Source organism: Bufo bufo, chromosome 4, assembly GCF_905171765.1.
Source record: "Bufo bufo chromosome 4, aBufBuf1.1, whole genome shotgun sequence".
In the NCBI taxonomy this organism is placed as follows: domain Eukaryota; kingdom Metazoa; phylum Chordata; class Amphibia; order Anura; family Bufonidae; genus Bufo; species Bufo bufo.
Window position 1 is genome coordinate 632,513,953 of NC_053392.1, and position 20,714 is coordinate 632,534,666.

Below are 20,714 nucleotides of genomic sequence, written 5' to 3' on the forward strand. Positions count from 1 at the left end.
ATGTTGTGGTCATCTTATCTCGATGATGTTGGGGTTATCATATCTCAATTACATTTGGGGCTCATCATCTCTCGCTGATGTTAGAGATATGATGACCCCAACATCAAAGAGATATCAACATATCTCGCTGACCTTGATGCCATATCTCGCTGACCTTGATGCCATATCTCATTGATGTCTGTGTCATCATATCTCACTAACGTCGGAGTCATCATATCTTGCTGACATTGGGGTCATCATATCTCACTAACGTTGGGGGTCATCATCTCTCGCTGATGTTGGAGTCATCATATCTCGCTGATGCTGGGGTTATCATATCTTGCTGATGTTGGTGTCATCATATCTCACTAATCTCGGGGGTTATCATATCTCACTTATGTTAGAGTCATCATATGTCGCTGATGTTGGGGTCATATCTCACTAATGTTGGGGATTAACGGTAAGCTAATTTTTCCACAGCATTGAGCACCTGAAGATATTAAGGTCCTCAACACTCCACAAGGTCTAAATTGCGGTGAAAGGGTAATTAACAGACGAACTCTGCGTCAGTATTACCTGCACTTAAAGGGACATTGCTCTCAATATCAAGTGGATGTCCACACCTTGCATTTAAAGGGACATTGCGGTCACCGCTACCACAGAATCTGTTCATAAAGATCATACAGGTGTAATATTGGAATTATATTTAGGCTGTTGGATATTTATCAAGCCGTGCAATATATAAAGGACTCTTCTCATATAGGGTCCTATCACCAGTGGACGGCTGTTTATATTTGATATTTTTAGGGTTTTTTATGTGATTGATATTTCCGGATATTGTATTTTATTAGATTGTTTTATTATATGTTGTATTTTTGCCGCTTACACTCCATTGCTGAGCTAGTGGCTATTAAATGCTGTTGATGTAACCCACATAGTGAGTGCCAGTTGTCTCTCTATTTATTTTCTATTCACTTTTACTGATTGGGTGATCAGTTTTCAACTAGAGCACCTTTGCCATACGGAGGAGGGTGGTGAGCTATCCACAACAATTTATTCCGATTTATCATATCTCGTTGATGTTGTGGTCATTATATCTCACTAATGTCGGGGGTCATTATATCTCGCTGGTGTTGGGGTCATATCTCACTAATGTCGGGGGTTATCATATCTCGCTGATGTTGGGGCCATCATATCTCGTTGATGTTGGGGTCATCATATCTCGCTGATGTTGGGGTCATCATATCTTGCTGATGTCGGGGTCATCATATCTCATTGATGTTGGGGTCATCATATCTCATTGATGTTGGGGTCATCATATCTCATTGATGTTGGGGTCATCATATCTCGCTGATGTCAGAGTCATCATATATCGCTGACGTTGAGGTCATAATATCTCACTAATGTTGGGGGTCATCATATCTCACTAATGTCGGGGTCATCATATCTCACTGATGTCAGGGTCATCGTATCTCACTGACATCAGGGTCATCATATCTCACTGTTGTTGAGGTCATCATATCTCGCTGATGCTGGGGTTATCATATTTAGCTGATGTTGAGGTCATCATCTCACTAATGTCGGGGTTATCATATCCTGTTGATGTTGGGGTCATCATATCTCGCTAATATTGGGGTTATCATATCTCGCTGATGTTGGGGTCATCATATCTCAATTACATTTGGGGCTAATCATCTCTCGCTGATGTTAGAGATATGATGACCCCAACATCAAAGAGATATCAACATATTTCGCTGATGGGGTCATCCTGTCTCGCTGACCTTGATGTCATAGCTCATTGATGTCTGTGTCATCACATCTCACTAACGTCAGGGGTCATCATATCTCGCTGACATTGGGGTCATCATATTTTACTAACGTTGGGGGTCATCATCTCTCGCTGATGTTGGAGTCATCATATCTCGCTGATGCTGGGGTTATCATATCTCGCTGATGTTGGGGGTCATCATCTCTCACTGATGTTAGAGATATGATGACCCCAACATCAACGAGATATCAACATATCTCGTTGACGAGGTCATGTCTTGCTGATCTTGATGTCATTGCTCATTGATGTCTGTGTCATCATATCTCACTAACGTCGGGGGTCATCATATCTCGCTGACATTTGGGTCATCATATTTCACTAACGTTGGGGGTCATCATCTCTCGCTGATGTTGGAGTCATTATATCTCACTAATGTCGGGGGTTATCATATCTCGCTGATGTTGGAGTCATCATATCTCACTAATGTCGGGGGTTATCATATGTCGCTGATGTTGGGGTCATCATATCTCGCTGATGCTGGGGTCATCTTATCTAGCTGATGTTGGGGTCATATCTCACTAATGTCAAGGGTTATCATATCTCGCTGATGTTGAGTTCATCATATCTCACTGTCTTGCTGGTGTTGGGGTCATAGTTCACTAATGTCGGGGGTTATCATATCTCACTGATGTTGGGGGTCATCATATCTCTATGATGTTGGGGTCATATCTTGTTGATGTTGGGGTCATCATATCTCGCTAATGTTGGGGTCATCATATCTTGCTGATGTTGGGGCCATCATATCTTGCTTATGTTGGGGTCCTCATATCTCCTTGATGTTAGGGTCATCATATCTCACTAATGTCAGGGTCATCCTATTTCACCGACATTGAGGTCATCATATCTTGCTGATGTTCGGGTCATATCTTGCTGATGTCAGGGTCATCATATCTCGCTGATGCTGGGGTCATCATATCTCGCTGACGTTGGGGGTCATCATCTCTCGGTGAGGTTGGGGTCATCATATCTCACTAACGTTGGGGGTCATCATCTCTCACTAATGTTGGAGTCATCATATCTCGCTGATGTTGGGGTTATCATATCTCACTGATGTTGAGGTCATCAGAATCTCGCTGATGTCGGGGTCATCATATTTCACTAATGTCGGGGGTTATCATATCTAACTGATGTTGGAGTCATCATATCTCGCTGATGTTGGGGTCATCATATCTCGCTGATGTTGGGGTCATCATATCTCGCTGATGTTGGGGTCATCATATCTTGTTGATGTTGGGGTCATCATATCTTGTTGATGTTGGGGTCATCATCTTGTTGATGTTGGGGTCATCACATCTTGTTGATGTTGGGGTCATCATATCTCACTAATGTCGGGGGTCATTATATGTCGCTGGGGTTGGGGTCATATCTTACTAATGTCGGGGGCTATCATATCTCGCTGATGTTGGGAGTCATCATATCTCGCTGATGTTGGGGTCATCATATCTCGCTGATGTTGGGGGTCATCATATCTCGCCGATGTTGGGGTCATCATATCTCGTTGATGTTGAGGGTCATCATATCTCGTTGATGTTGGGGTCATCATATCTTGTTGATGTTGGGGTCCTCATATCTTGTTGATGTTGGGGTCATCATATCTTGTTGACGTTGGGGTCATTATATCTTGCTGGCGTCTTTGTGTGACCCTTCCACTTGTAATATAAATAAATATGAAATATCCCGGAGCCACTTCTGCCGGATTAGATGTCCGTCGGGTGCGGTCACAGCTGAGGGCAGCTGCTCCTCTGTCCCCTGCTGATCCTTCTATGCAGGTACACAAGGTCATGTACCAGCTGAGTCCCCACCCGCACACTGACCTCCTACACAGACTCAGGGGTCACACAGCTGAGGAGACGACAGGGGGGAGCTGAGCACCATTTAACCCCTCCCGGCCCAGGCACAGTCCTAATGACAGCCTAAATGTATGGCACGCAGAGAGAGACCGCCTTCCCTTATGTATGTCTCATAGTCAGGACTCATCCCCCACATTTCATAGATTGTAAGCTCCTATGGACAGGGCTCATGTGGTCTTGGTTTGCAGATACCAGTTTTCCATTTCTGACTGACTAATTCATGGCTTGTGGTTTCTGGTGAGTTGTCCGAGACATCAAGTGGCTCTGAAGTAATTGGAGGGGCCCTTATCTGTGTACGCACATCGCTGGTTCTCTCCTACATGGGATGTGGGGGAATAGGGTAAAGAAGGGCCGTTGGGGCCCTTCTGTTTATCTGATCTGTAGGGCCAGTCTCCTCTTCTGACGCCATTGGTTTGGAACGTGCGGTTCTCATCCTTTCCCGTGGACGTGGAGCTGGGGGGCGCACTCTGTGATGTTCGGCAGGTGGTGGAGGGGGCACAGATTGTGTGACGTGGGTGAGATGATAAGCCGTGCCATCACGGAGCCTGGCAAAGGCTTGTGGAGATGCATGGCCTGGCATGCTGTGAGCGTGGCTCCGCTCCTGCCATCGGACGGCAGGGTCGTGCTGGTCCGGCAGATCCCCCAGGTTCGGAGGTGACCGCGAGGGACCTTTCTGGGTGGAGCGGGCTCGGTCACCCCGGGGTTTTCCTGCAGCAATCTTCTCGGCTCTGCTATTCCTGAGCAATCCTGGGTATGTGGGGAATGAGGCACTAGCCAAACACAGGCGCACGCCACCCTCTGCCACCCGCCTCCTGCTCCCTCTGATCTCCTGTCAAATATAGGGAACAATAGGCATCTCCAGTTACAGAGCGGGAGGGGTGGGGGTCCAGGCGGACTGCGATGAGCAGGGGGACATTGCTGGGGGTTAGACATTTGTCTCCATATGTTGAGGACTGTGTATGGGCAGCTAGCTGGTGCTGGGCACAGGTCTGGGCAGAGCGTGGCTCCTGGTAGAGGGCCATAGCTGTCCCATCACTGCCGCCTTCTCTTTGCTCGGGGGATTACAGCAGGGAAGGTGTGTGAGAGTCTGCACAAGTGGCTGCCTGCTCCGCAGATTCCTGCTGCTCCCAGGTGAGGCTCGTGCACACCTCCGCTCCATGCTCAGCGCTCCACACCTGGAGGGGGCACCGACCGACTCCGGGACTCCTGCAAGACGCCTCGTCAACCGCAAGGTCAGAATATACAATATATAACAGGGGGGGGGGGGGGGGCACAAGAGAAAGAGATCCTGCCCAGAAGAGCTCACAATCTAAAATAGTATTGAACTTCACCCATAAAAAACAATCTAACATCCGACATATTATATACCCTTTACTGTGTATTATAACATCACCCCCCACCCGTATTAAAATAATCTAGGTTCGCATCCTGTGTATTATAATATTCCTCCCTTCGTATTATAATAATCTAAGGTCCCATCCTGTGTATTATAACATTTCCCCCTCTGTATTATAATAATCTAAGGACGCATCCTGTGTATTATAACATCTCCCCCTCTGTATTATAATAATCTAAGGTCACATCCTGTGTATTATAACATCTCCCCCTCTGTATTATAATAATCTAAGGTCCCATCCTATGTATTATAACATCTCCCCCTCCGTATTGTAATAATCTAAGGACGCATCCTGTGTATTATAACATCTCCCCCTCCGTATTATAATAATCTAAGGTCACATCCTATGTATTATAACATCTCCCCCTCCGTATTGTAATAATCTAAGGACGAATCCTGTGTATTATAACATCACCCCCTTCGTATTATAATAATCTAAGGTCACATCCTATGTATTATAACATCTCCCCCTCCGTATTGTAATAATCTAAGGTCACATCCTGTGTATTATAACATCACCACCTCCGTATTATAATAATCTAAGGACGCATCCTGTGTATTATAACATCTCCCCCTCCGTATTGTAATAATCTAAGGTCGCATCCTGTGTATTATAACATCTCCCCCTCCGTATTATAATAATCTAAGGTCCCATCCTGTGTATTATAACATCTCCACCTCCGTATTATAATAATCTAAGGTCCCATCCTGTGTATTATAACATCACCACCTTCGTATTATAATAATCTAAGGTCGCATCCTGTGTATTATAACATCACCACCTTCGTATTATAATAATCTAAGGTCGCATCCTGTGTATTATAACATCTCCCACTCCGTATTGTAATAATCTAAGGACGAATCCTGTGTATTATAACATCTCCCCCTCCGTATTATAATTATCTAAGGTCCCATCCTGTGTATTATAACATCTCCCACTCCGTATTGTAATAATCGAAGGTCAGATCCTGTGTATTATAACATCACCCCCTCCGTATTATAATAATCTAAGGTCACATCCTGTGTATTATAACATCACCACCTCCGTATTATAATAATCTAAGGTCACATCCTGTGTATTATAACATCACCACCTCCGTATTATAATAATCTAAGGTCGCATCCTGTGTATTATAACATCACTCCCTCCGTATTATAATAATCGAAGGTCAGATCCTGTGTATTATAACATCACACCCTCCGTATTATAATAATCTAAGGTCGCATCCTGTGTATTATAACATCTCCCCCTCCGTATTATAATAATCTAAGGTCACATCCTGTATATTATAACATCTCCCCCTCCGTATTATAATAATCTAAGGTCGCATCCTGTGTATTATAACATCTCCCCCTCCGTATTATAATAATCTAAGGTCACATCCTGTATATTATAACATCTCCCCCTCCGTATTATAATAATCTAGGGTCGCATCCTGTGTATTATAACATCACCACCTCCGTATTATAATAATCTAAGGTCACAATAATAATAATTAGCTTAGAATAGAGTAGAATGGCGCAGGTCCGCGTGCCCGTATGGCGGGTGACATATACTCGATCGCCCAATCACGTTGCGTCACATAGAGCGGTGACAGCCTTCGAACCATCCATGAAGATCCCGCTCTCCAGTGGGTGCAGCGAGGAGTCGGGCAGAGTCAGCATATACCGTAGATCCTGCCCCATTTGTGCCGCCATAAAATGTTCCTCCCGCAACTTCAGACCATTCCTGGGCCGTTCCCTATCCACAGAAATCATGTCCCATACCCTCCAAAGATGTGAGAACCCCTCAGGGATCCTGACAGGAGCATTGTGTGGGGTAAATAATTCCTGATATTGCCCTTTTTGGTAGATGAAACCCCAGCAGATATTCCTTACAACGGTCCCTCTCGGACCTCAGGAATGGTGAAAGCTTCCTCTAGGTCCCAGGATGAAGTTCTAGCTTCTTAATAGCATCTTCCAGTATCTTGTGTTCTCTGACTGATTGTTCTGGGCAGACTAGATGGGCCAAATGGTTCTTATCTGCCGACACATTCTATGGACAGTGGTGGTCTCTTACTGCCACCCTTTATGTAGATGTCATGTGTGCGTCCCTCTCTCCAATGGTCTCCTCATGCACTGTGATCTCAGTAATGGTGAAAGCTTCCTCTAGGTCCCAGGATGAAGTTCTAGCTTCTTAATAGCATCTTCCAGTATCTTGTGTTCTCTGACTGATTGTTCTGGGCAGACTAGATGGGCCAAATGGTTCTTATCTGCCGACACATTCTATGGACAGTGGTGGTCTCTTACTGCCACCCTTTATGTAGATGTCACGTGTGCGTCCCTCTCTCCAATGGTCTCCTCCTGCACTGTGATCTCAGTAATGGTGAAAGCTTCCTCTATGTCCCAGGATGAAGTTCTAGCTTCTTAATGGTATCCTCCAGTATCTTGAGTTTTCTGATTGTTCTGGACAGTGGTGGTCTCTTACTGCCACCCTTTATGTAGATGTCATGTGTGCGTCCCTCTCTCCAATGGTCTCCTCCTGCACTGTGACCTCAGTAGTGGTGAGAACTTCCTGTAGGTGCAGGGATAAAGTTATAGCTTCTTAGATGTGTCTTCCAATATCTTGTGTTCTCTGTCTGTTCTAAACAGTTGAGGTCTCTTCCTGCCAACCTGCCAATGTAGATGTCACATGTGTGTCTCTCTCTCTAATGGCACTGTGACATCAGTAGAGATGAGAAATTCCCGTAGGTCCCAGGATAAAGTTCTGGCTCCTTAGTTGTGTCTTCCAGTATCTTGTGTACTTTAACTGATTGTTCTGGACAGTGGTGATTTTTTCCTGCCACCCTCTATCTAGATGTCATGTGTATCCCTCTCTCTACTGGTCTCCTCCTGCTCTCTGACCTCAGTAGTGGTATGAGCTTCCTGTTAGTCCTGGGGTGAAGTTCTGGGTTCTTAGAGGTGTCTTCCAGCATCTTGTATTCTCTGTCTGATTGTCCCAGACAGTGGTAGTCTCTTCTTAATACTCTCCATGTAGAGGTCACATGTGCCCCTCTCTCTAATGTTCTACTCCTGCACTGTGACCTCAGCACTGGTGAGAGCTTCCTGTAGGTTCTGGGATGAAGTTCTGGCTTCTTAGAGGGGTCTTCCAGCATCTTGTGTTCTCTGTCTGATTGTCCCAGACAGTGGTAGTCTCTTCTTAATACTCTCCATGTAGAGGTCACATGTGCCCCCTCTCTCTAATGTTCTACTCCTGCACTGTGACCTCAGCACTGGTGAGAGCTTCCTGTAGGTTCTGGGATGAAGTTCTGGCTTCTTAGAGGGGTCTTCCAGCATCTTGTGTTCTCTGTCTGATTGTCCCAGACAGTGGTAGTCTCTTCTTAATACTCTCCATGTAGAGGTCACATGTGCCCCCTCTCTCTAATGTTCTACTCCTGCACTGTGACCTCAGCACTGGTGAGAGCTTCCTGTAGGTTCTGGGATGAAGTTCTGGCTTCTTAGAGGGGTCTTCCAGCATCTTGTATTCTCTGGCTGATTGTCCCGGACAGTGGTAGTCTCTTCTTAATACTCTCCATGTAGAGGTCACATGTGCCCCCTCTCTCTAATGTTCTACTCCTGCACTGTGACCTCAGCACTGGTGAGAGCTTCCTGTAGGTTCTGGGATGAAGTTCTGGCTTCTTAGAGGGGTCTTCCAGCATCTTGTATTCTCTGGCTGATTGTCCCGGACAGTGGTAGTCTCTTCTTAATACTCTCCATGTAGATGTCACATGTTCCCCCTCTCCCTAATGTTCTACTCCTGCACTGTGACCTCAGCACTGGTGAGAGCTTCCTGTAGGTTCTGGCTTTTTCGAGGCATTCTCCAGCATCTCATGTTCTCTGGCTGATTGTCCTGGACAATGGTGGTCCATATTCTTATCACCCTCCATATAGATATCACATGTGCCCCTTTCTCTAATGGTCTCCTCCTGCAATGTGACCTCAGTAGTGGTGAGAGCCTCCTGTAGGTCCTGGGATGAAGTTCTGGTTTCTTAGAAGGGTCTTCCAGCATCTTGTATTCTCTGGCTTATCATCATGGACAGTGGTGGTCTATTCTTATCATCCTCCATGTTGATGTCACATGTGCCCATCTCGCTAATGGCAAGCTTCTGCACTGTGACCTCAGTAGTGGTGTAAGCTTCCTCTGGCTCCCGGGATTAAGTTTTTGGCTTCCTAGCGACGTCTTATGTTCTCCTGCTGATCTTCCTGGGGTGGCCGGGCCTTGAAGTTTTGGACATGTATTGATGACACTTGGTGTCTTTATAAAACCTCCTCTAAAGACCGCTGTGGATCCTGGACATCACCCCAACACAGAGCACAACAGAAAAAAGTCTCTTACTCTAGGATCCTCAGTAACCAGTACACAGAGAACATCCCCATCAGTTACCTCGGTGCCCAGGGCACATCCCCAGTCAGTTACTCCAGTACATAGGGCACATCCGCACCAGTTACCCCCATACTCAGGGCACATACCCAGTTATTCCCATACCCACAGCACATCCACAGTCAGTTACCTCAGTACCCAGGGCACATCCCCAGTCAGTTACCCCAGCTCTTGCCAGTCGCCCCTTCACCTGGGGAACATCCATCATCACTTATCTCTAAGTCCAGACCTCCAGGCATGGCCTTGTCCATACAGTGTAAAGAAGGATGACTCCTATTTTCCATCTCCTCCTTTTCTAGGTCGTGGTCCTGTTGGATTCCAAGTTGGGCGTCCCACTGTAATCTTGAATTATCTGGAACCTCTTGGACACCCCAGTAATGGCGACTGAGCACTCGGTTACTGCTCCTGTCCTGGCCCCTGAGCTTGGCCCTTAGGAACAAGATAAACGGGTGGTACCAGAAGATGTCTACTGAAGGATTTACTGACATAATTGGATCAGAACATTACCCTTGAAGGTGTTACCATAGAGGGTCTGAACCTGTACAGTCACTGGTGAAAAGTAATGAGCAAAGCCCAGCGCAGAGGAAGGAGTCTCACAACAGGGGCACCATCTATTGTGTGTGAATGACTTTATAGGCTCCTCCCCAGCGCTGCCCGATAGCCCTGAAGAAGACCGGACGGAAGTGGAAGAAACCAGGACAAGGTAATGTCATCACCCCCCGACATCAGCCCCTGGTCTACACACAGGCATCAGCCCCCTGGTCTACACACAGGCATCAGCCCCCTGACAATACACAGGCATCAGCACCCGGACAATACACAGGCATCAGCACCCGGACAATACACAGGCATCAGCCCCCCGACAATATACAGGCATCAGCCCCCCGACAATATATAGGCATCAGCACCCGGACAATACACAGGCATCAGCTCCCCGACAATACACAGGCATTAGCACCCGGACAATACACAGGCATCAGCCCCCCGACAATACACAGGAATCAGCCCTCCGACAATACACAGTCATCAGCACCCCGACAATACACAGGCATCAGCCCCCGACAATACACAGGCATCAGCCCCCGACAATACACAGGCATAGCCCTCCGACAATACACAGAAATCAGCCCCCGACAATACACAGGAATCAGCCCCCAGACAATACACAGGAATCAGTCCCCCGACAATACACAGGAATCAGCCCCCCGACAATACACAGGAATCAGCCCCCCGACAATACACAGGAATCAGCCCCCTGACAATACACAGACATCAGCCCCCCGACAATACACAGGCATCAGCCCTCCTACAATACACAGGAATCAGCCCCCCGACAATACACAGGCATCAGCCCCCCGACAATACACAGGCATCAGCCCCCCGACAATATACAGGCATCAGCCCTCCGACAATACACAGGCATCAGCACCCGGACAATACACAGGCATCAGCCCCCCGACAATACACAGGAATCAGCCCCCGACAATACACAGGAATCAGCCCCCTGACAATACACAGGCATCAGCCCCCCGACAATACACAGGAATCAGCCCCTGACAATACACAGGCATCAGCCCCCCGACAATACACAGGAATCAGCCCCTGACAATACACAGACATCAGCCCCCCGACAATACACAGGCATTAGCCCTCCTACAATACACAAGAATCATCCCCCCGACAATACACAGGCATCAGCCCCCCGACAATACACAGGAATCAGCCCCTGACAATACACAGACATCAGCCCCCCGACAATACACAGGCATTAGCCCTCCTACAATACACAAGAATCATCCCCCCGACAATACACAGGCATCAGCCCCCCGACAATATACAGGCATCAGCCCCCCGACAATACACAGGAATAAGCCCCCCGAAAATACACAGGAATCAGCCCTCTGACAATATACAGGCATCAGCCCTCCGACAATACACAGGCATCAGCCCTCCGACAATACACAGGAATAAGCCCCCCGAAAATACACAGGAATCAGCCCTCCGACAATATACAGGCATCAGCCCTCCGACAATACACAGGCATCAGCCCCCCGACAATACACAGGAATCAGCCCCTGACAATACACAGACATCAGCCCCCCGACAATACACAGGCATTAGCCCTCCTACAATACACAAGAATCATCCCCCCGACAATACACAGGCATCAGCCCCCCGACAATATACAGGCATCAGCCCCCCGACAATACACAGGAATAAGCCCCCCGAAAATACACAAGAATCATCCCCCCGACAATACACAGGCATCAGCCCCCCGACAATACACAGGAATCAGCCCCCAGACAATACACAGGAATCAGTCCCCCGACAATACACAGGAATCAGCCCCCCGACAATACACAGGAATCAGCCCCCCGACAATACACAGGAATCAGCCCCCTGACAATACACAGACATCAGCCCCCCGACAATACACAGGCATCAGCCCTCCTACAATACACAGGAATCAGCCCCCCGACAATACACAGGCATCAGCCCCCCGACAATACACAGGCATCAGCCCCCCGACAATATACAGGCATCAGCCCTCCGACAATACACAGGCATCAGCACCCGGACAATACACAGGCATCAGCCCCCCGACAATACACAGGAATCAGCCCCCGACAATACACAGGAATCAGCCCCCTGACAATACACAGGCATCAGCCCCCCGACAATACACAGGAATCAGCCCCTGACAATACACAGGCATCAGCCCCCCGACAATACACAGGAATCAGCCCCTGACAATACACAGACATCAGCCCCCCGACAATACACAGGCATTAGCCCTCCTACAATACACAAGAATCATCCCCCCGACAATACACAGGCATCAGCCCCCCGACAATACACAGGAATCAGCCCCTGACAATACACAGACATCAGCCCCCCGACAATACACAGGCATTAGCCCTCCTACAATACACAAGAATCATCCCCCCGACAATACACAGGCATCAGCCCCCCGACAATATACAGGCATCAGCCCCCCGACAATACACAGGAATAAGCCCCCCGAAAATACACAGGAATCAGCCCTCTGACAATATACAGGCATCAGCCCTCCGACAATACACAGGCATCAGCCCTCCGACAATACACAGGAATAAGCCCCCCGAAAATACACAGGAATCAGCCCTCCGACAATATACAGGCATCAGCCCTCCGACAATACACAGGCATCAGCCCCCCGACAATACACAGGAATCAGCCCCTGACAATACACAGACATCAGCCCCCCGACAATACACAGGCATTAGCCCTCCTACAATACACAAGAATCATCCCCCCGACAATACACAGGCATCAGCCCCCCGACAATATACAGGCATCAGCCCCCCGACAATACACAGGAATAAGCCCCCCGAAAATACACAAGAATCATCCCCCCGACAATACACAGGCATCAGCCCCCCGACAATACATAGGCATCAGCCCTCCGACAATACACAGGAATAAGCCCCCCGAAAATACACAGGAATCAGCCCTCCGACAATATACAGGCATCAGCCCTCCGACAATACACAGGCATCAGCCCTCCGACAATACACAGGCATCAGCACCCGGACAATACACAGGCATCAGCACCCGGACAATACACAGGCATCAGCACCCGGACAATACACAGGCATCAGCCCCCCGACAATACACAGGCATCAGCCCTCCGACAATACACATGAATCAGCCCCCGACAATACACAGGAATCAACCCCCCGACAATACACAGGAATCAGCCCCCCGACAATACACAGGCATCAGCCCCCCGACAATACACAGGAATCAGCCCCCCGACAATACACAGGAATCAGCCCTCCGACAATACACAGGCATCAACCTCCAGGCCAATTCCTGCTAACACACAGACATCAACCCCCACCAAGCTCCTCCTAAGACACAGACATCAGATCACAACAAACTTCTAATACACAGACATCAGTCCCCAGACCAACTCTTCCTAATACACAGACATCAGTCCCCAGACCAACTCCTCCTAATACACAGACATCAGTCCCCAGACCAACTCCTCCTAATACACAGACATCAGTCCCCAGACCAACTCCTCCTAATACACAGACATCAGTCCCCAGACCAACTCCTCCTAATAGACAGACATCAGCCCCCAGACCAACTCCTCCTAATACACAGACATCAGTCCCCAGAACAACCCCTCCTAATACACAGACATCAGTCCCCAGACCAACTCCTCCTAATACACAGAGATCAGTCCCCAGACCAACTCCTCCTAATATACAGACATCAGTCCCCAGACCAACTCCTCCTAATAGACAGACATCAGCCCCCAGACCAACTCCTCCTAATATACAGACATCAGTCCCCAGACCAACTCCTCCTAATACACAGAGATCAGTCCCCAGACCAACTCCTCCTAATATACAGACATCAGTCCCCAGACCAACTCCTCCTAATAGACAGACATCAGCCCCCAGACCAACTCCTCCTAATACACAGACATCAGTCCCCAGACCAACTCCTCCTAATACACAGACATCAGCCCCCAGACCAACTCCTCCTAATAGACAGACATCAGCCCCCAGACCAACTCCTCCTAATACACAGACATCAGTCCCCAGACCAACTCCTCCTAATACACAGACATCAGTCCCCAGACCAACTCCTCCTAATAGACAGACATCAGCCCCCAGACCAACCCCTCCTAATACACAGACATCAGTCCCCAGAACAACCCCTCCTAATACACAGACATCAGCCCCCAGACCAACTCCTCCTAATAGACAGACATCAGCCCCCAGACCAACCCCTCCTAATACACAGACATCAGTCCCCAGAACAACCCCTCCTAATACACAGACATCAGTCCCCAGACCAACTCCTCCTAATACACAGACATCAGTCCCCAGAACAACCCCTCCTAATACACAGACATCAGCCCCCAGACCAACCCCTCCTAATACACAGACATCAGTCCCCAGACCAACTCCTCCTAATACACAGACATCAGTCCCCAGAACAACCCCTCCTAATACACAGACATCAGTCCCCAGACCAACTCCTCCTAATACACAGACATCAGTCCCCAGAACAACCCCTCCTAATACACAGACATCAGCCCCCAGACCAACTCCTCCTAATATACAGACATCAGTCCCCAGACCAACTCCTCCTAATATACAGACATCAGTCCCCAGACCAACTCCTCCTAATACACAGACATCAGCCCCCAGACCAACTCCTCCTAATATACAGACATCAGTCCCCAGACCAACTCCTCCTAATATACAGACATCAGTCCCCAGACCAACTCCTCCTAATATACAGACATCAGTCCCCAGACCAACTCCTCCTAATATACAGACATCAGTCCCCAGACCAACTCCTCCTAATACACAGAGATCAGTCCCCAGACCAACTCCTCCTAATATACAGACATCAGTCCCCAGACCAACTCCTCCTAATATACAGACATCAGTCCCCCAAGAAACTCCTCCTAATAGACAGACATCAGCCCCTAGAACAACCCCTCCTAATACACAGACATCAGCCCCTAGAACAACCCCTCCTAATACACAGATATCAAACTCCCAGGAAATTCCTAATACACAGACATAAGCCCAGATCTTCGTCTCGTCTTAAAATACAGAGAAGACAATTGCATAACTAGAGGCATTTGGAACACAATGTAAAGTCTGTACCTCGGCCCCTCTGCTTCTCCTACAGCTGTTACTCTGCATGAAGATTTTCCCTCTAGATTGGGAGTCTGTGTGGTCAGAACGTGAATGTTACTTAAATTTACAGTTCGGCAAATCGTTCTGTATAGTCAGATGCACAGTTTTTTTTTTTTTTACAGATGCATTATTCGGTACAGTTGGGTGTAATGTGCAGTACAGTACTTTGTAGTATTCTGTACAGTCGGGTGTGTTGTGCAGTGTAGTACTCAGAACAGTCGAGTGTGTTGTGCGGTGTAGTATTCTGTACAATCCGGTGTATTGTGCTGTGTAGTATTCTGTACAGTCAGTGTATTGTGCGGTGTACTATTTTGTACAGTCGGGTATATTGTGCACTGTATTATTCTGTAGAGTTGGGTGTATTGTGCGGTATAGTATTTTGTACAGTTAGGTGTGTGGTGTAGTATTCTGCACAGTCGGGTATACTGCACAGTATAGAATCCTGTACAGTCGGATGTGTTGTGCAGTGTAGTACTCTGTACAGTCGAGTGTGCTGTGCGGTGTAGTATTCTGCACAGTTGAGTGTATTGTGCGGTGGAGTATTCTGTACAGTCAAGTATGTGGTGTAGTATTCTGCACAGTCGGGTATATTACGCAGTATGGAATTCTGTACAGTCGGGTGTGTTGTGTGGTGTAGTACTCTGTACAGTTGAGTGTATTGTGCGATGTAGTATTCTGTACAGTTGAGTGTATTGTGCGGTGGAGTATTCTGTACAGTCAGGTGCATTGTGTGGTGTAGTATTCTGTACAGTTGAGTGTATTATGCAGTGTAGTTTTATGTACAGTCAGGTGTATTGTGTGGTGTAGTATTCTGTACAGTCAGGTGTATTGTGTGGTGTAGTATTCTGTACAGTCGGGTGTATTGTGTGGTGTAGTATTTTGTACAGTCGGGTGTATTGTGTGGTGTAGTATTTTGTACAGTCAGGTATATTGTGCGTTGTAGTATTCTGTAGAGTTGGGTGTATTGTGCAGTGTAGTATTCTGTACAGTCAGGTGTATTGTGTGGCGCAGTATTTCGTACAGTAGGCTGTGTTGTGCGGTGTAGTATTCTGTAGAGTTGGGTGTATTGTGTGGTGTAATATTCTGTACAGTTGAGTGTATTGTGCGGTGTAGTATTCTGTACAGTCGGTTCTGTTGTGCGCTGTAGTATTTTGTACAGTCGGGTGTATTGTGTGGTGTAGTATTTTGTACAGTCAGGTATATTGTGCGTTGTAGTATTCTGTAGAGTTGGGTGTATTGTGCAGTGTAGTATTCTGTACAGTCAGGTGTATTGTGTGGCGCAGTATTTCGTACAGTAGGCTGTGTTGTGCGGTGTAGTATTCTGTAGAGTTGGGTGTATTGTGTGGTGTAATATTCTGTACAGTTGAGTGTATTGTGCGGTGTAGTATTCTGTACAGTCGGTTGTGTTGTGCGCTGTAGTATTCTCTACAGCCAGGTGTATTGTGCGGTGTAGTATTCTGTACAGCCAGGTATATTTTGCGGTGTAGTATTCTGTAGAGTTGGGTGTACTCTCTCAGGGTTGTTGTGGGGGTCGTTCACACTACAGCCGGTTCTCCTTACACGAGGACATTATTGCTGCTCTCACTGACGTCGTGTCATCATATAATCACCTCTCTGCTGTCAGCAGTCTTGGTATCACTGGCAGTCGGGCCCTCCCTGGGGACCTTCCTTGGCAAATCGTTCTGTATAGTCAGATGCACAGGTTAAATTATTTTTTTTTACAGCCAGGTGCTTTATTCGGTACAGTTGGGTGTAATGTGCAGTACAGTAGTTTGTAGTATTCTGTACAGTCGGGTGTGTTGTGCGCTGTAGTATTCTGTACAGTCAGGTGTATTGTGCGGTGTAGTATTCTGTACAGTCGGGTGTATTGTGCGTTGTACTATTCTGTACAGTCGGGTATATTGTGCTGTGTAGAATTCAGTAGAATTGGGTGTATTGTGCGGTGTAGTATTCTGTGCAGTCAGGTGTGTGGTGTAGTATTCTGCACAGTCGGGTATACTGCTCAGTATAGAATTCTGTACAGTCGAATGTGTTGTGCGGTGTAGTATTCTGTACAGTTGGGTGTATTGTGCGGTGGAGTATTCTGTACAGTCAGGTGTGTTGTGCGATGTAGTATTCTGTACAGTCGGGTATATTGTGCTGTGTAGAATTCTGTAGAGTTTGGTGTACAGTCGGGTGTGTTTTGCGGTGTAGTACTCTGTACAGTCGAGTGTGTTGTGCGGTGTAGTATTCTGTACAGCCAGGTGTATTGTGCGGTGTAGTATTCTGTATAGTCAGGTGTATTGTGTGGTGTAGTATTCTGTACAGTCAGGTGTAATGTGTTGTGTAGTATTCTGTACAGTTGGGTGTATTGTGTGGTGTAGTATTCTGTACAGTTGGGTGTGTTGTACGGTGTAGTATTCTGTACAGTCGGGTGTATTGTGCAGTGTAGTATTCTGTACAGTTGGGTGTGTTGTGCAGTGTTTTATTCTGTACAGCCAGGTGTATTGTGCGGTGTAGTATTCTCTACAGCCAGGTGTATTGAGCTGTGTAGTATTCTGTACAGTCGGGTGTGTTGTGCAGTGTAGTATTCTGTACAGTTGGGTGTGCTGTGCGGTGTAGTATTCTGTACAGTCCAGTGTGTTGTGCAGTGTAGTATTCTGTACAGTCAGGTGTGCGGTGTAGTATTCTTCACAGTCGGGCATACTGCACAGTATATTATTCTGTACCATCAGTGTATTGTGCTGTATAAATTTTGTACAGTCATGTGTATTGTGCGGTGTAGTATTCTGTACAGTCGGGTGTATTGTGTAGTATAGTATTCTGTACAGTCGGGTGTACTGTCTGTAGTATTCTGTACAGTTGGGTTTATTGTGTAATGTAGTATTCTGTACAGTTGGGTGTGTTGTGCGGTTTAGTATTCTGTACAGTCAGGTGGATTGTGTAGTGTAGTATTCTGTACAGTTGGGTGTATTGTGCGGTGTAGTATTCTGTACAGTCGGGTAAATTGTGTGGTGTAGTATTCTGTACAGTCAGGTGTATTGTGTAGTGTAGTATTCTGTACAGTTGAGTGTATTGTGCGGTGTAGTATTATGTACAATCGTGTGTACTGTCTGGTGTAGTATTCCGTACAGTTGGGTTTATTGTGCAGTGTAGTATTCTGTACAGTTGGGTGTGTTGTTCGGTTTACTATTCTGTACAGTCGGGTGTATTGTGTAGTGTAGTATTCTGTAGAGTCAGGTATATTGTGCGGTGAAGTATTCTGTATAGTCGGGTGTATTGTGCTGTATACATTTTGTACAGTAATGTGTATTGTGCGGTGTAGTATTCTGTACAGTCGGGTGTATTGTGTAGTGTAGTATTCTGTAGAGTCAGGTATATTGTGCGGTGAAGTATTCTGTATAGTCGGGTGTATTGTGCTGTATACATTTTGTACAGTAATGTGTATTGTGCGGTGTAGTATTCTGTACAGTCGGGTGTATTGTGTAGTGTAGTATTCTGTATAGTCGGGTGTATTGTGCTGTGTAAATTTTGTACAGTCATGTGTATTGTGCGGTGTAGTATTCTGAACAGTCAGGTGTACAGTGTAGTATTCTATACAGTCGGGTGTACTGTCTGGTGTATTGTTTTGTACAGTTGGGTGTACTGTCTGGTGTAGTATTCTGTACAGTCAGGTGTGTTGTGCAGTGTAGTATTCTGTACAGTCGGGTGTACTGTGCGGTGTAGTATTCTGTACAGTCGGGTGTACTGTGTAGTATTCTGTACAGTCGGGTGTACTGTGTGGTGTAGTATTCTGTACAGTCGGGTGTACTGTCTGGTGTAGTATTTTGTACAGTCAGGTGTGTTGTGCAGTGTAGTATTCTGTACAGTCAGGTGTGTTGTGCTGTGTAGTATTCTGTACAGTTGGGTGTACTGTGCGGTGTAGTATTTTGTACAGTCAGGTATATTGTGCGGTGTAGTATTTTGTACAGTCAGGTGTGTTGTGCTGTGTAGTATTCTGTACAGTCGGGTGTACTGTGCGGTGTAGTATTCTGTACAGTCAGGTGTGTTGTGCAGTGTAGTATTCTGTACAGTCGGGTGTACTGTGCGGTGTAGTATTCTGTACAGTCAGGTGTACTGTGCGGTGGAGTATTCTGTACAGTCAGGTGTGTTGTGCGGTGTAGTATTCTGTACAGTCGGGTGTACTGTGCGGTGTAGTATTCTGTACAGTCAGGTGTGTTGTGCTGTGTAGTATTCTGTACAGTTGGGTGTACTGTGCGGTGTAGTATTCTGTACAGTCAGGTGTGTTGTGCGGTGTAGTATTCTGTACAGTCAGGTGTACTGTGCGGTGGAGTATTCTGTACAGTCAGGTGTACAGTGTAGTATTCTGTACAGTCGGGTGTACTGTGCGGTGTAGTATTCTGTACAGTCAGGTGTGTTGTGCAGTGTAGTATTCTGTACAGTCAGGTGTACTGTGCGGTGTAGTATTCTGTACAGTCGGGTGTACTGTGCGGTGTAGTATTCTGTACAGTCGGGTGTACTGTGTGGTGTAGTATTCTGTACAGTCGGGTGTACTGTCTGGTGTAGTATTCAGTACAGTCGGGTGTACTGTGTAGTATTCTGTACAGTCGGGTGTACTGTCTGGTGTAGTATTTTGTACAGTCAGGTGTGTTGTGCTGTGTAGTATTTTGTACAGTCAGGTGTGTTGTGCTGTGTAGTATTCTGTACAGTCGGGTGTACTGTGTGGTATAGTATTCTGTACATTCGGGTGTACTGTGCGGTGCAGTATTCTGTACAGTTGGGTGTACTGTCTGGTGTAGTATTTTGTACAGTCGGGTGTGTTGTGCTGTGTAGTATTCTGTACAGTCAGGTGTACTGTGCGGTGGAGTATTCTGTACAGTCAGGTGTGTTGTGCGGTGTAGTATTCTGTACAGTTGGGTGTACTGTGTGGTGTAGTATTCTGTACAGTCAGGTGTGTTGTGCGGTGTAGTATTCTGTACAGTCAGGTATATTGTGCGGTGTAGTATTTTGTACAGTCAGGTGTGTTGTGCTGTGTAGTATTCTGTACAGTCAGGTGTACTGTGTGGTGTAGTATTCTGTACAGTCAGGTGTACTGTGCGGTGTAGTACTCTGTACAGTCAGGTGTGTTGTGCAGTGTAGTATTCTGTACAGTCAGGTGTGTTGTGCAGTGTAGTATTCTGTACAGTCAGGTGTGTTGTGCAGTGTAGTATTCTGTACAGTCAGGTGTGTTGTGCAGTGTAGTATTCTGTACAGTCGGGTGTACTGTGCGGTGTAGTATTCTGTACAGTCAGGTGTACTGTGCGGTGGAGTATTCTGTACAGTCAGGTGTGTTGTGCGGTGTAGTATTCTGTACAGTCAGGTGTACTGTGCGGTGGAGTATTCTGTACAGTCAGGTGTGTTGTGCGGTGTAGTATTCTGTACAGTCAGGTGTACTGTGCGGTGGAGTATTCTGTACAGTCAGGTGTACAGTGTAGTATTCTGTACAGTCGGGTGTACTGTGCGGTGTAGTATTCTGTACAGTCAGGTGTGTTGTGCAGTGTAGTATTCTGTACAGTCAGGTGTACTGTGCGGT